The following is a 16,741-nucleotide window of genomic DNA, read 5'->3' as shown; positions in this document are numbered from 1 at the left end:
CTTTCTCGCCCTGAACCCTCGGCCCAGTTGTTAGAGAATCACCGAGAGTGGCCCCTGGGCCCCCAAGGCTCTGCTGGGAAGCCCTGTTTGCCCCAGAGGGCGTGGATTTCCAGAGGCCCGGGCCCGGTGACTTGTCTTCTAATGGGGTCATGTAAGGGGTCTGGGCAGAGATGCCGAGCTTCGGAGAGACAGGATCTTTGCTCCCAGGACAGGACAAAAGATGCCACCATGAGGACTCGCACCTTCGGCCCCGAGACAACGAGAGGGGGAGGGAGTTCCCGATCTGGAATGTTCTCTGAGTCAGCAAACCAAGCACCCGCCAGCCTGCGGCTCCCCCTGGGGTTCTTCCAGCCACACAGGAAGGAGGTACCGTCTTCGCCCTGCCTGGGCCCTCAGCGTCCTCTCCCTGCCACACGCGACAGCCATGTGCATCCACAGCCAGGCGTGGCGTGGGGCGTGCTGAGGTCGCAGCCGAGCTCCCCGGAATGGCGCTTCATGGGGATGGAAATGAATGTCACAAACAGGCCTGGAAAGAGGAGGGGAAAGAGGAGTCCCAGGCCTGACAGGTCCAAACGGAATTAATCTGGTCAGCACCCGGGCAGTTGCCGGCGGTGCTCTGGAAGGTGGAGGAGCGGGTGGGCATCAGGCACGGGGACGGACAGTGAGATCACAGTGGTCCGTTTGTCACGGCGACCGGCTGGTCCCAGCAGGGCGGCTACTGGGGTCCGGGGAGATGTATTGGGCAGGGAAGCCCCACTGATGGGGCTGGGAGCATCTGCCCCCCCCCCCACCTGCCTGTCACATCCCAGTGAGGGGGACTGGGGACCTGGATGCTTGGGAGTGAGTTAGGGGCCCATGATGGTGACATGAGTCTCTGCAGAGTGGATCAGGGCCGCTCAACTGCCTCTGCCTGGTGCCTTCTAGGTGCTCCCTTTGGGAGCCGTCAGCAAGAACAGGGCTGTCGGGGGACCCAGAGATGCCATGCTGGAGCCTGGCCCCAGCCTGCATGGCCAGCACCCCCAGCTGGCCCCTCCGGGCTGGCTGAGCCCCCTCAAGCGGTCAGGCTGGTCACAGCCGCCCGGGGCCAGGGCCGTCACCGAGCAGCTGGGGGGAGCCAAGTCATTTCATAGGCTCATGCCAAACCGTCAGCCTCTTGCATGTCAGTTTTCTCCTTCAAAGTGGGGGTCATACTTCTCAAACTATACTGCAGATTCTCATATGTGAGCATGATTGTTTAGATGAATTAATTTGGTTTGGGGTTTCAGGCCACACCGGCCGGCACTGAGGGATCACTCTTGGTGGGGCTCGGGGGACCAGAGAGGGCGCTGGGGACCATGGCCAGCCGGGTGTGTGCCAGGCGGGCAGTCTGAGCCCTGTCCTGACCCTCGGGCACTGTTTGGGTCGTTCTGACAGCAGTGCTGTGCTAGAATCGCTTACGGATGTTTTCCCGACGGAACCCTAGTTGGCTTCTGAGGTGTCTGCGCAGACCCCCCTTCCTGCAGCCTTATGTGTTTCTTTCCTCCCTAAAGGCATCTTGGGGGCGTCCGTCAGAGTCTCAGAGGCCCCTGCACTCTGCTCAGTGATGCGTGGTTTTTCCAAGCTTTTTATTTATGCTCAAATTTTGCTCTTTCGGATTTTGGGGGTTTTACCGGGAGGACTCCTTCAGAGCTGCTTTCCTGTAAGTGCTCAGTACCAGTGCCGTAGCTCTGCCTGGCCCTCCGGTTCTGGCATCATCAGGGCTGCACCCCGTGGTTCTGATTGGGCCTGTGGCCCTGGGGCTCTGGCTCGGCTCTGCCTCTGACCACTGAACTTTCTCCTGAGCTCCTCCCAGATTCTACTCCTGATATGAGGAGTGAGAGGAGGTAGTGGGGAGGGGTGCCTTTCAGGGGCTCCCCAGGGGTCCAGAACCACTCTTGGCAATAGTCACCAGGGCTTGGCTTGATGGTGCTCACAGGGGCCATGTGATGCCGAGGTGGGTACTTGAGTCTGGTATAGCCAGACTTGCAGCCCTGACCACTGAGATTTCTTTCTGGCCCCTCCATTTTGCTTTTTATAAATGGCTCCCAAGAGGGGCCCAGAGAGATAGTACAGGGGTTAAGGCATTTATCCATCATGCTGCCAACCTGGGTTTGAGCCCCAGCACCACATATGGTCTCCTGAACCCCATCAGGATTAAGTCCTGAGCTGCTGGGTGTGGCCTAGAAAACTGATTTAAAAAAAAAAAAAAGTGGAACCAGAGTGATAGCACAGCGGGTAGGACGTTTGCCTTGCATGTGGCTGACCTGGGTTCAATCCCCGGCATCCCCTATGGGCCCTCAAGCACTGCCAGGAGTAATTCCTGAGTGCAGAGCCAGGAGTAACCCCTGAGCAACGCTGGGTGTGGCCCAAAAAGAAAAAAAAAAAAGGCAAGGCTGGACTGAAGCAATAGAAACGTAACAAGGGCCACTGGGTAGTCAAGATTATCCTGGGGCTCTTGGGGTCCTCACACCCACCATGCAGGGGGGCCCTTTGGAGCAGTTTGCTGTGAGATGAGCCTTGAGCCTTGCTGGTGAGTGAAATGATTCTCGTGCCCTGTGCCGAGGGCCGAGCTATCAGCCCTGCCCTCCTATGGCCTCTGTAAATCAATGACCCGTGAGTATACATTTCCTTTCATGTCTGCAACCCGCATGCAGAAGAGGGGAAGGAGATGTGCAGGAGGAATCGTAAATAGCGAATTATTTTACCTGCCGCCTCTGAAAATATGCCTTCAGTCGGACCCTGGGTTAGAAAACGCTCTCTGGGCTGCTCTGGGCTTCTTTTGACTTCACCCCACCTCTTGGCATTGTTGGCCTCGGCCAGAGGAGCTGCTGGCCAGATATGAGGTCACCTGTGCACTCTGTCACCGCCCCCCCCCCCACACACACAGTGAACAGCAGGCTTGGGAAGCAGGGCTCCAATCTGCTGGTGTCTCCGGTGGCAGGGTCAGAGGTAAGGGGCAGGGCTGGGGGCTGGGGCATTTGTTGGTCAGAGCCAAGGAGACGAGTCCAACCCTATGGGTGCCCAGGGCTGAGGCACAGAGCACCCTGGAGCCTGGATTGTCCCTGGGGAGAGCAGCAGGGGTGCACATATGCAGGAGAAGGGGGCGAGGGTCTGGCCAGCCAGCCCATGGGGGCTTTGGGATCCGTCTAGGAGAAGGAGGTGGCAGCCCCACCGTTAATGCACTTGGCTCTCAGGCCCCCCACCCTCAGGTGCCCCCATATGGGATGTGGATAGGACAGGCAGATTCACTACAGGATTGTACCCCAGGGCCTCTGGGCAAGGCCCTCATCCTCCTGGCCCAGCCCGAGCTGTGCCCCCCAACCAACCCCCTGGCTGCACACCTTGTCAGGGCCTTTCTTGCCACTCCTCTGGGGAGGTGGAAGAGGGAATGACAGGATTTCCCAGCCATCACACGCTTCCCCCACTGGGCCCCCTCAGGCATCTGTCAGTCCCCTGATATTCCACCACCCTCTCGCCCATCCAGAGACTTTGGGTGGGGGTGCAATGGAGCAATGTGCTTTGAATTTATTTTTTGGGGTGGGGTCACACCTGAGGGTGCTCCGGGCTTCTCCTGGTGAAGCTCAGGACCATCTGCTGGGTAGAGGTGGGGACTGAATTGGGGTGGGCAGAGAGCAAGGCACAGCCTTAGCCCCTGGATTTCTCACCCTCATCCATTTGCTTTTTAATCAATGGTGCTGGGTTGTCAGGGGGGTGAAAAAAATGAATGTGATCTCTCACTCACCCCATTCACAGAAACAGGGCCTGGAGGATCCGGGATTTAAATATGAAAGCTCCACCAACTGCTTTTCCAGGCGCAAACAAAGGGAAATCTATTCAGGCCTGGAGAGAGTTTGCTTTCTCAGAACACACACACACACACACACACACACACACACACACACACACACACACACACACACACACACACACACAGCCCTACCTCCCAGGAACACCAAACATAAGTAAATGCTAAATTGGATTTTATCACAATTAAGAGCTTCTATCAAGGCACCATCAGAAGGCACTGTTAAGGGAAAGAAGAAGCCGGCGAAGGTGGGGGCAGGTTATTTGGGACTCCTCAGAAAAGGAAAACACGACCGAGAAAGTAGCAACTCCCAGAGTCAGCATGCGGGGCTGCCGACCCAATTAAAAACCAGCTGGGGGGGGGTGGTAGACTTGGATGATTTCTCTGGAGTAAGATGCTGAAGCATCCATTAAGTTGAAGCTTCCGGGGCACGGAGAGATGGTACCGGGGTAGGGCTCACAGCCCATCTGGGTTTGTTCCATGGCGCCTGAGTCCAAGTTCCTGAGCCCTGCCAGGAGTAAGCCCTGAGCACGGTCAGATGTGGCCCCGAAACAGCAACAACAATGACAAAATGTCAAGGAAACGCAGGCACACTAGATCCGCCACCAGTAAGCTGATTGCATGTGAAGTCCAGGCCAGTGGGCATAGAAGGAGGTAGGTTTTGGAGGAGTTATTAATGACCTTGGACTCCAAGAGAAGTAAGTGCTCTGCAGTGCTAGAAAATGCAGATCTCGGTCTGAGGGATGAGTTTGCATGCAGAAATGAAGGGTGAACCTAGGGGCCGTGTGCTTCACTGCGTGGGAGTCCCACCCTCACAAAAACTAAAGGACCACGAAGAGAAGGCACTGAGTGATAGGATGGCCCCTGAGCGCCTGGATCCAGCCATGCCTGAAACCCACACTTCAGGACCTGCAACAGGGTAACCACTTTGTTACCCTGTGCCGGCTTTTCTTTCCCTTGTGATGATCTTGCCCTCAAACCACCCTCCCACTCTGTAGGCCTGTGGGTCCCTCCTTCTGCCTGACCCTATGGGGAAGGTCCTGGGGGACCGTCATCGTTCTGAGCTGAGCCAGCTCAACACTCCGCTTCTGCCATGTGGGACCCAGCGTCCCCGAACCTCACTTGTCTCATCTGAACATGCACAGGGCTGCCCGGAGCACCCTGCTCACACTAGCCCGGCCCTGTGTACACACCTTCTCCCCACCCCTTCCCGTGGCTAACACTGCAGGCTGTGGGCATGGGGGGTGGGGGGGAGGCTGTGTGTGTGTGTGTTTCGGGTGGGGCTGTGACCTCGACTCAGTCTGTGCCGGCCTTCCTGAACCCTCGAGTCTACTAAGCTCAGGCCTCTGAGAAGAGGGGGGCCCACCGGGATGGGGGTGCTCCTGGGGCCCCTCCAGAAGAGGCTCTTGGTGAACACCCGGTTGTAGATCTGGGAGCGGGGTGGGCAGCATGGGCTCCCCTCTCCCACCTCCCCGTGCAAGCCCCCCACCCCCCTCCCCCGCCTGCTCAGCCAGGTCAGGACCCAGGGAGATACTCAGACAAGGCACGGGGTGTGGGGGGCGGCCCCAGAGCTCGGACCCTCAGCGTCAGGGTGTCTGGGCTCAGGCCTGGGGCAGGAGGCGCAGGCGAGCGCCGGGCCCGCAGGAAACCCGCTGGGGCCCTTGGTCTACACAAATGAGCCCGTGAAAGGCGGCCCGGGCGGCTGGGTACTGCGTGGGTGTCGGAAAGTAGGTCGTTGTTCCTGGGAGGCAGGGGCGCTCCTTGCTCCCATGCTCCCCCCGCCACCCCCCTGAACCCTCGCTTCAGTGAGGCAGCTGGGTCACGGGGTCTTGTGACTGCAGAGGAAGTGGGTTGGCCTGGGGACAGCCCCATTGTGGCACTGCTCTAGAAAAAGGTTCCCAGGAAGCAACAAAAGGGCCCCGAAACCCGGCCAGAGGGCACGTGGCCCTTGGGGGGCTCCTGGTTCATCGCTGCTGCCCCGGTTAGCGAAGGGGCTGCTCCGGGCCAGGCTGGCCGCCCAGCGGTAATGAGGAAGCAGCAATTAGCCGCCTTCCTGCTCAGTGAAAGGGCGGGTGAGGGGAGGAGGAAGGGGAGAGTCCTTCCCCAGAAGGGGCCCCGGGGAGGGGGACATAAAGGAGGGGGGAACTAGAGAAAAAGTGACATTTGGAAGCGCCTGGTGTGAGGGAGGGGAGAATGAAATAAAAATCACCAGTCGGGGAGGGCGCAGGCAGGCTGGGAGCACGCTGGCTGGTGGGCACGGCAGGGTGGGGTGGGACGGGAGCTCTGAGCCCAGGCCTCAGTTTCCCCCTGTCTATAGACTGAGGGTCTCATCTCCCGCGAGACTCTGGGTCTGTGCTGGCTGAAACATTTCTAGGCACCCTGGTCCCACCCTCTCGGGCCCGGCCCGAGGTGGTTCCCACCTCCCCACCTCATGCCCCCCTCCCTGGGGGGCTGGGCCCACCACTGGACTTGGTGAGGAGCTGGGAGGGCCCTGGTCATTTCCGGCCCCTGGAGGAAGGGGAGATGGACCCTCTCCTGTCTGTGTCCGGCTGCGCCCCTGGGCTCCGACTGAGGCGGGCAGCAGAAGGCTAACCGGAAGGGACAGTCACTGCTCTGTTGCTGGTCAGACATGGGTTGAAGCTGCTGGGGGTTGAGCGTCCCCTAGTCCACCCTGTGCTCTGTCCAGTTGGAGTAGGGACCCTGGGACGCCCCAGAGGCTATTGTGCCACAGCACCCTCATTTCTGGCTTGCCAGTCTCAGGACGGTGGACATGCACCTCCCCACACGGGGATGGCCCGTCAGTCACATCCAGCTCACCCCAGACTGGGGTCCCCGGTAGGGACCCCCCAGTGGAGTCCCGGCTTCCTTCATGGGTGTCAGAGTTGTGACAGACCCCCACTGAGAGCCGCTAAATTGGGCCAGAGGGTCAGAGGGAGGTGGGAGTTGGAGAGAGAAAGAGAGAGGGAGAGAGAGAAGGAGAGAGAAAGAGAGGGATGGAAAGAGAGAGGGAGGAGAGGGAGGGGAGAGCGGGAGACAGAGGGAGAGAGAAGGAGAGAGGGAGGGGAGAGAGAGAGGAAGAGAGAGGGGGAGAGAGGCAGAGGGAGAGAGAGGGAGAGAGAAGCAGAGAGGGAGAGAGGGAGTGAGAGGGACAGAGGGAGAAAGAGGGATAGAGGGAGATAGTGGAAAGAGAGGGAGAGAAAAGGAAAGAGAGGGAGGACAGAGAGAGAGTGAGAGAGAGAGGGGGAGAGAGAAGGAAAGAGAAGGAGGGCAGAGAGAGAGGGAGAGAGTGGTAGAGAGAGGGAGGGCAGAGGGAGGGCAGAGAGAGGGAAAGAGAGAAGAGAGGGGAGAGAGGGAGAGAGATGGGCGGGAGGAAAGTGAGCCCCTGTTTTACGAGGTCAGAAGGCTGTGGTGTAGATGCGGGGTGCAGGCACCCGGGGCTGCGCTGTGTGTGTGAAACCAGGGGTCTCTGCGGGGGTTGGCCGTCTCTCGAGTCACCCACGGTCCCTGGGAGGCCCGACAGCCGACATATCAGCTGAGTCCAGAGCCAGTCTCCGTGAGAGGTGTCTGCGGACCAGCCCTTTGCACTGCTCACCTCTCGGGGAGAGGAGGGCGATGTTGGGGTGTGCCTGAGTCAGGGGACAGGGTGGGAATGCCTGCCTGGAAGGAGGAGGAACATTGCCTTAAGGCCCCCCTCTGGCCTGCCCTATGCAGCCCCTTCTCCTCCTGCACTTGGGGCACCTCCCAGGAACCCTTCTCTTGGGTGATTATTGGTCTGCTTTGGTGTTGATGTTTCCGTTCTGGGTGGGAGGCACACCCAGCTCTGAGCTCAGCCGTGATTCCCAGCATTGCTGTGTGTGTGTGTGTGTGTGTGTGTGTGTGTGTGTGTGTGTGTGTGTGTGTGTGTGTGTAGGGGGAGGCAGGCGGGTGCAGAGGTGCTAGCGCGGCTGAGGTTCCTTCTCTTTCCCCCCTGGGCCAGAGGAGGAAATCCCAGGAGCCAGCGTGCCTCCCCCAGCCCCAGCCCCGGCCTGCTGGGGGACTCAGTTTCCCATCCTGGCAGCTGGGCACAGTGGCTTCTTGGGGTCCTTCCAGTTCCGGGGCTGGCCCGGAGGTGGAGTGGTTAAAGCTCCCCCTGCCTCCTTCCCCGCACCCCTCGCCCCTCCCCCGCCGGGCTGCTGTCCATGTGCCTGAGTACCTGTTCCTGGGGCTACTCTAACTCCGACTTCTCACTTGCAATCAAGAAACTAAAAATAGACCATAAAGGAGCGCCAAAGTGCCGAAGGGCCGGGCTCCTCTAGGAGGTGTGACCTTGCTGGCTACGGAGAGGGGTTAAGAGAAGGGCAGACCCTGAAACTCACACACACACACACACACACACACACACACACACACACGCATGCATGCACGTACACACATACACTCACTCGCACAAACTCACGGGTTAAGGAGAGGGGTTAAGAAAGGGCAGACCTTGAAACACACACACACACACACACGCATGCACACACACACAAGTACACACGCACACACGCACAAACTCACGGATTAAGGAGAGGGGTTAAGAGAAGGGCAGACCCTTAACACACACACCCTTAACACACACACACACATGCACGCACGCACACACATGCACACATGCACACACACACGCACAAACTCTCGGGCTAAGGAGAGGGGTTAAGAGAAGGGCAGACCCTGAAACTCACATACACACACACGCACACACGCACGCATGCATGCACGCACACATGCACACTTACACACACATGCACAAGCTCATGGGTTAAGGAGAGGGGTTGAGAAAGGGCAGACCCCGAAATTCACACACACACACACACACACGCACACATGCACACACATGTGCGCACACACACTCAACACACTCACAGGCTAAGGAGAGAGGTTGAGAGAAAGGCAGATCCTGAAACTCTCTCTCTCTCTCTCTCTCTCTCTCTCTCTCTCTCTCTCTCTCTCTCTCTCTCACCCCAGGAGGGTGCCGTGTGGTGGGACCCACCCCTCCCCAACTCCCTCTCCCCCCAGGTTGACTGAGCTGAAATTCACTAGGTGTTTGGGGCCGTGGGGTTCAAACTCAGGCCTCTTGCATGCAAAGTGTGCCCTCCAGCCCCTTGTACTGTGTCTCTGGCCCCACGAGCCTTTGCTTAAAAAAGAAGAAAAAAAATAATAATCAGTCGCTTCACTCCCCTGCACCCTTATCACCGCAGCAGCCGACGTTCATTATCGAAACAACCCGTGCCTCTGAAGCCTTATTTATCCAACATCTTTCCACGGCATATGTCAAAATTTACAGTAAGTGCATTCATCCCCTAATAAACATTTGGCTCTGTCGGGCCGCCGGCGCCAGGCTAATTAGGGCGCGTGCGGCCCCTGTCACGGGGGAACGGACGGCTTGCAGGGCCTTCTCCAAAGGCAGCTTCGGGGCGGGGCCTTGGGGTGCAGTGTGGGGAGGAGAAGCTGGCAGGGTGAAGGTTCCAGAAAAGAAAAGCCGAGATTTGACAAGCAGCCCAGCGCCTTGGTTTCCCAGGCGACCCCAGTGCTCGGCACCCGAGCGCCAGCTCCCCTGCAGGGCCCAGGCCTGAGAAGATTCTCCTGCCCGTCTACCCAGGTGCTTCTGGCCCTGGCCCCACCTTGGACACACCTGGGCCCCCTCAGCACCGGGAACCGGGGGGAGATTTGTCCTGCTGGGCCTCGGAAGGTGCCCGGGCTGCTCAAACACTGTCCACTCACTGCCTCTTTGTGCCTGGAAACTTGTTACGTGACCCAGGGTCTGTCAGTCTATAAAAGCAGAGCCTCGCGTCTAACTCCTTTGGTTTCCGTGACATATAAAATGAGCCTGTTTGGGGCTGGACAATAGCACAGCGGGGAGGGCGTTTGCCTTGCACGTGGCTGAGCCGGGTTCAATTCCCAGCATCCCATAGGGTTCCCCGCGCACTGCCAGGAGTAATTCCTGAGTGCATGAGCCAGGAGTAACCCCTGTGCATCGCCGGGTGTGACCCAAAATGCAAAATAAAATAAAATAAAATATACTTGTTTATTTTATAATGGACAGGGCAGGCACTTGGAAAGTGACTTCACCTGGGGGCTTTTTCCCATGCCCATGTTCCGGGTTCGGTGCTGGGGGGGCTTTAACACACCATGGCTTTTCCATTGTCAACCTGACAGATCCCCGTGGAGCTGGTCAAATGTGCTTTGTGACAGAATCCTTCAGGCTACAGGACTTGCACCTTATCCTCCCGAGGACCTCTGCTGTTTAATTAAGAAAACTGTTCCTGACGGGGAGTCTAAGAATGCTGAATTCTTTTTTTCCCTTTTTTTTTTTTTTTTTTGGGAATCAAACCTGGGGTGGCTGTGTGCAAGGCAAACGCCCTTCCCGCCTGTGCTATTGCTCCAGCCCCCTGAATTCTGTCTTGATTCTAATCGAGGACATATTCACTGTTTGCCTCACTATCACTAGACCCAACGAGTACTTCTCCTCCCCATTGGAAATATGAATTATCAACAGCCTCTGCCTTGGTTGCATAAATTCGTGTATTCAGGCCATAAAATCATTGTTTAACTAGAAAATAAATAAAAATAGGAATCCAAGTCAAACGCTGATAAGCCCACAGACATACATTTGGTAGAAAAAAAAAAAAAGTCTTGAATTCCCAGGATCCTGGAGGGGGTTGCAGGCCACAGTTTAAAAGCTTTAGTTCCTCTGCCTCCAGCCCCCAGCCCCTATTGCCTCTGGCACCCCTGCTGAGCTGCAGGGATGAGGAGGGGCCATCTGGGATCTTTCCAGGAGGTGGAGGTAGGGCTGTGTCTCCAGGAGTGAGAATTTAGTTAGGGACCTGGCTGGGACCACCCCCAGGGGCTGTGAGCCCAGAAAGAGCCCAGAGGGGCCTCTTCTCCCAGAAGGGGCAAACCCGGAAGCCTGGGGGAGGAGGCTGAAGGCAGAGTCTCAGACAAACACCTGGAAGCCCCCCTCTCCCAACTCCAGCCAAGAGGCTAGGGGTACAAGGCAGGGGCTGGGGCAGAGTCGGGGTCTGCCTCTGCCCAGCTGTGGGGCCTCGTGGAGACGCCCCTTGTCCGGAGAGAGCAGGGAGCATCTAGATCTAGGTGTCCCGGCTTGCACCAAGGTTGGCCTGAGAGGTGTGGGGGCTGGGCGTGAACTTTCACCTCTCACCCTCCTGACCTTGCTCTGACCTCAGGAGCTGCCTCCTGTCCTTGCTCTGCACTTGAGGCCTCTGTGAGGTTCTTTTGCATGTTGAGATACACCCCATTTTTTTTCCTTCTTGGGAGAGCTGGAGCCATAGCACAGTGGGCAAGGCGTTTGCCTTGCACTCAGCCGACCTGGGTTTGATTTCCCTGCCCCTCTCGGAGAGCCCGGCAAGCTACCGAGAGTATCCCGCCCACACAGCAGAGCCTGGCAAGCTACCCATGGTGTATTTGATATGCAAAAAATAGTAACAACCAGTCTCACAATGGAGACGTTACTGGTGCCTGCTCGAGCAAATAGATGAACAACGGGACGACAGTGCTTCTTGGGCCACACACTTGCGATGCTCAGGGGTTACTCCTGCATCTGTACTCAGGAATTACTCCTGGCTGTGCTCGGGGGACCATATGGGATGCTGGGAATCGAATCCTGGTTGACCACGTGCAAGGCAAATGCCCTCCCCGCTGTGATATTGCTCCAGCCTCCACCTGTTCTGTTTTGCGTGTCAAGCTTTGCTCCCAGGAGCCTCGCTCCCCGCCCCTCCCCCCCGTTTCCACTTCTGTGGTGGGCATTGCTGTTCTCCAGAACACCCACCCGCTCCCTCACTTCTCCTGTGGGCTTCTCCTGATACCCACTCTAGCTCCCGCAGACACTGCTAGATGCAGAGAGAGAAGGAACTATCCGTGGCTCCTTAGCCCGGAAGCACTTAGGGAGTGGGGGAAGGGTCGGGATGCCTCGTGGGGGGCCAGGGTGGGGGCTGAGGGCCCCGGGCATCAGGGACTTTGGCCCTCAGGTGCACGTTCTCCCTCCCCTTCATTCTCCTCTCCCTGCAGGTCCCCAGCTCTCCTGCCCCTGTCTTTGCTATTCTTGTTTGGGGGCTCAGTGAATTGTGGGCGAATCAGCTCTGGTGTGGGGCGGGGGAGGCAGCTCCTCAGAGTGCTCCCTCTCTCCTCTCTCCTGTCCTCCACCTCTCTCCTGGCTCCCATTCGGCTTCCTGGCCCAGCCCGGGTGAGCTGCAGATGCGCCCTTGGAACTGGCTTCCTCCTCCCTATTTTCTGCTCCTCGGCCAAAGGTCTTAGAGGAGGGCAGGGGTGGAGGGGGTGGGGGACACTCAGGACTCCATGTCCGAGCACCGCAGCTCCATGGCCTCACTTTCACCCTGTGGTCTCCCGTGTCCCCACTCTGAGCTGACCAGGACTCTGCCCTGGCGCCTTCCACATATCTCTCCTCCCGGCCGGGCCCAGTGCTCTCCTCACTGTCACGCGCTGCGCGCCCTGCCCGTGACACTACAGGCCCTCGGCACAGGCCCTTCCCCCCCATCTCCCACATGGGGGAACCGTGTAGAGAAGGGAAATCAAGCTAAGCACCCGGAGAAGTTACGGAGATGGCCCAGGTCCTCAACGAAAGGTAGACCCGAATGCAGGTGTAGCGACCAAGCAAGTGTGCTTGCCCTGGAGACCCGCTGTGGTTCCGAGAGCGTGGGTCTCGGAGGCTTGGGGCTCCCCCACCCCCGGCCCTTCTCAGGGTCCGGGCAGATCAATTCCATTTGTAAGACGTGACTCTCCTTTTTCTTGGTGTGGACAGATGCCTCAGGATCCAGGGTGGGTGAGAGTGACCATAGCCCCTGGCACAAATCAAACCCTTGCTTGAAACTAGACCTCGGATGGCATTTTTTTTTTTAAATGGGAAACCCTTGCTTTTAAACACTAACCTCTCTTAGGAGCATCCTGAGAATCAGTAAGAATGAGTTTACTGACGCACTCTTAGATGGGGGCGTGGCCAGAGTGATGGCACAGCAGGTGAGGTGGGTTCCCCGGGTACTCAGCAAGGCGGGCAGCGGCAACCTGCATGGACGGGCCCCTTTCGGCTTCCGTCCAGGCCCGCTGGGTCTTTCGTGCCCCACTTCCTGCTCCTCAGCTGTAACTCACCCAGTGCTAGGTAGGGGCCACCTGGCAAAATCCTCTGCCCCACCCACCCCACCCCCACCAGCGGGCGACCCCTCCCACCTCCCTTTGGCAGCGTGCGTGAACCACAGATGCATTGGGCACTGGGAACATCCAATTAAAGACTTTTTCTGATGTGATCAGAGGGGGTATTAACTTGGTTTCCCAATATTGGATAATGAAATGGATTGGCATTTGCGAGATCTACAGAACCGGGTGAGTCAATATTTCCAAATGATCACGCGTGACGTAGAAGTTTCACTGCAAGTGTGAGAGAGACGGGCACAGTCGGTTTGCATTTGGCCCGAAGGAGAGGCTCGGAGTGGGGCTGGGCCTGCTGGCTCTGTGCTCAGGGTCACTCCTGGCCGTGTCGGGAACCGCATGCGGCGCTGGGGACTGAACCCGGGTTACCTGCATACAGGGTGAGCATGTTCTGCTCTTTCCTCCCCCTAGTACCCCCCAGGCCAGCTCATTTCAGCATCACAGAGAATGAGAAGTTTCCCAGTCCCCAGCTTCCCTTGGCTGTTCATAACCTGCTCTTCCTGACTGTTGATGGCATTTCTATGGAGATATGCAGTTACCGAGGATAACCAACTGCCCCTCTTCCTCTAATTACACATCGAGTGCGAGGCCCTATTTTCTTCATGTACTGAAGCACTGTAGCACTGTCGTCCCGTTGTTCATCCATTTGCTCAAATGGGCACCAGTGATGTCTCCATTGTGAGGCTTGTTGTTACTGTTGTTGGCATATGGAACACGCCACGGGTAGCTTGTCAGGCTCTGCTGTGTGGGCAGGATACTCTCGGTAGCTTGCTGGGCTCTCCAAGAGGGACGGAGGAATCGAACCTGGGTCAGCCTCATGCAAGGAAAACGCCCTACCCACTGTGCTATCGCCAAAAAAACAAAACCTAGACCATCTCGTGACTGGATATACTCAGGAGTATGTCAGGGTTATTTCTCATTAGTTATTTCTGGTTATTTCTCATGAGTTATTTCTCATTGAGGGGACTTGAGAACGTGTCCAATAATGCCACTGTTGGAAACTTTTAGACACGACCAATGGATTAATGGCTCTTATTGCTGCATGTGAATGATGACTAGTGGGACTTCTTCACAGCTGTAACTCCTGGTTAGTGCCTACCAGTAGCCACTCTCGGGATCCTTTGTGGTTTTAGGATTATAAAGAGGTCCTGAGACCCAAATCTTGAGACTTCTGGTCTAGAGTCTCTTCTCTTCCAGTTCTCAGGTCTGGGAGCTAAAATGTGACTTGTGGAGGGCAGCCTGGTGGCAGGCCAGCTCTGAGGGGTCCCTGTGCCCAGGGGCTTAGAGACCCCAGCATCTCCCCTCCGGAAACTCAGCTGCCGCTGTGCTCATGTTACTGGTTTCTCCAGCCCTTGAGCTGGGCTGGCCGAATTCCTGCTGGAATCAAAATGAATCCCAATCAGAGATGACCATGAGCATGACTGTGGGCACTCGGGAGCTGTTTTGATGACACCCTGGGGTGTACCAGGGCAGACTGCCTCCCGGTCCCCGGCTCCCTGACCCTTCTCAGAGTCTGACCCTTCACGCCTATGGGTCTTTGAGTGTGTGGCTTTCTCCCAGCCCCCCATTCAAAGCAGAATCGCTGTCCCTCCCTCTGATGTCCGGTGGGGAGAGTGGACGATGCCTCTCACGCAATGGTCACCCAGTAAGACCTGGCCCTGTAGTGCTCACAGGCAGTGCTCACTGTCCTGAGACACCAGCAGCATCCTGGGACTGTGGGAGTGTCTGAGAAAAAACTGGGAATGGGCACTGAGTCCAGGGGTGGGGCCTTCTCAGGGCTGCCTCCGCCACTCACAGGACAGGGGCTCAGAGTCCCTTACCCAAAATCGGCCTGGAAGCCCACGCCAGTGGAGCTGTATTAGCCAGGTCCACTGTCTGCTCCAGTGATTGGTCAGTCAGGTCACTGTCTGCTCCGGTGATTGGCCAGTAAGGTCCACTGTCTGCTCCAGTGATTGGTCAGGTCCACTATCTGCTCTGGTGAGTGGTCAGTACATTGTCTGCTCCCCTGATTGGTCAGTAAGATCCACTATCTGCTCCGGTGATTGGTTAGAGGCCAGCACGGCCCTGAAAAAGGACATTCTGAAGGTCAGAGGGTGTGGGCTCTTCATCACCTCTCTCAGGCGTTTTATTTTATTTTATTTTATTTGGGCAGATAGTTTTTATCGCATTGTCCTCTCAACGTTCCCAGGTACTGTGTGTGGTGGGGGAAGGTACTTCTATTAGTCATCATTGCATTAAGGACAAAGGGACCGCTTTTAGGAACAGTTTACCTTCCTTAGTCCAGGAATTAGGTTTTCGGAATCTTTTTAAATGTTATTTGAGGCCCAGGATTTACAGTACTGCTAATGGGAGGGTTCGTGCAGATGATGTCCCCAGGTCACCAGGGCCACCAGGGCGTTGGCCCCCATGCCGCCCCCAAGCCCCCCTGCATTGGTAACTTGGTTCTGTAGCCCAGTTCATGGTGGTTTCTCTCTCATTATGCTGCTTTTTTTCTTTTTGCTTTTTGAGCCACACCCACCCAGCGATGCTCAGGGGTTACTCCTGGTTCTGCACTCAGGAATTACTACTGGTGGTGCCTGGGGACCCAATGGAATGCTGGGAATCGAACCCGGGATGGCCGTGTGCAAGGCAAACGCCCTATCTGCTATCTTTCCAGCCCCTTATTATGCTTCTTTATGCCCCAGGCAGGAGAGCAGCCCCACATCTGGCTCTGGCCAGAGCCATTGTACAGGGCGTAAGGCATTTGCCATGCCCCCTGCCACCCCCATTCAACCCCTGACACCCTAGACAGTCCCCCGGGTACTGCCAGGGGTGGATTCTGAATGCAGAACTGAAAGTAAGCTCTGAGCATTGCTAGGGGTGCCCTCTCCCCCCACGGAGAAAGCCAGGGCTACTCAGAAGGGGAGGAACAGAGAGAGTGTTCCTCAGGCGTCTGCATGAAGGGGTCCCCTCAAGCTGTGATATCCGGGCTGCACTCACATATGACCCCAACAGTGACCTCCAGGGGCATTTCCCTTCATCACCTCCACCTGCACTTCCTGTCTCATCCCCCTCGGGAGCTCCTCCCGGGGAGGCGTAGGGTGACCCGCTCATCAGAGCCGAGAACAGAGCGGGCGCCCCCACAGTCACCCCGGAGATAAGGCGGACAAAATGAGAGACAGGAAGAAGGAGAGAAAAGGGGGGAAATCAAAGACTAATCCGAAGAATTTGCCTTTAATCTTGGAGCTCCCAGCCCTACTTCCCCTTTCATCTAGGACTTGGAAGTTATCTGGTTATTTTATGGGGAGTAAAACCACCAGGCAAAAACGAAGGCGGGTAGATTAAATTAATGAGCAGGTAAGCAGGTTTATTATTCCTTCTGATCCTTCCTTCTTTTCCTGCTAATTTCTCCGGACCAATTTGGGAGGCAGGGCCTATCATGTTCACTCAGAGACAGACTATTGTATCCGTGTTCTTTCTGAAGCCGTTTATCTGAGGGATATTAAAGAGCCAATTTACATAGACATTATGGTACTGGGAGGAGGGTGTGCGCGCGGGCGCTCGTGCTCGTGAGAGAGGGCGAGGAAATGGGCCGGGGGTCCGGGCAAAGAGGACTGGGGGTGTGCACTGCCAGCCGCATCTCTCCAGACATGCTCCCAAACTTCCCGGCCATCCGCTTTCCTTCAGGAAGTCCTTAGGATTAGGCAAGGCGGTGATGGGACATCCTTGGACCCTGCGACT

This window comes from Sorex araneus, chromosome 3 (assembly GCF_027595985.1).
Source record: "Sorex araneus isolate mSorAra2 chromosome 3, mSorAra2.pri, whole genome shotgun sequence".
NCBI classification, from domain to species: Eukaryota; Metazoa; Chordata; class Mammalia; order Eulipotyphla; family Soricidae; genus Sorex; species Sorex araneus.
This window is presented reverse-complemented; position numbering follows the sequence as displayed.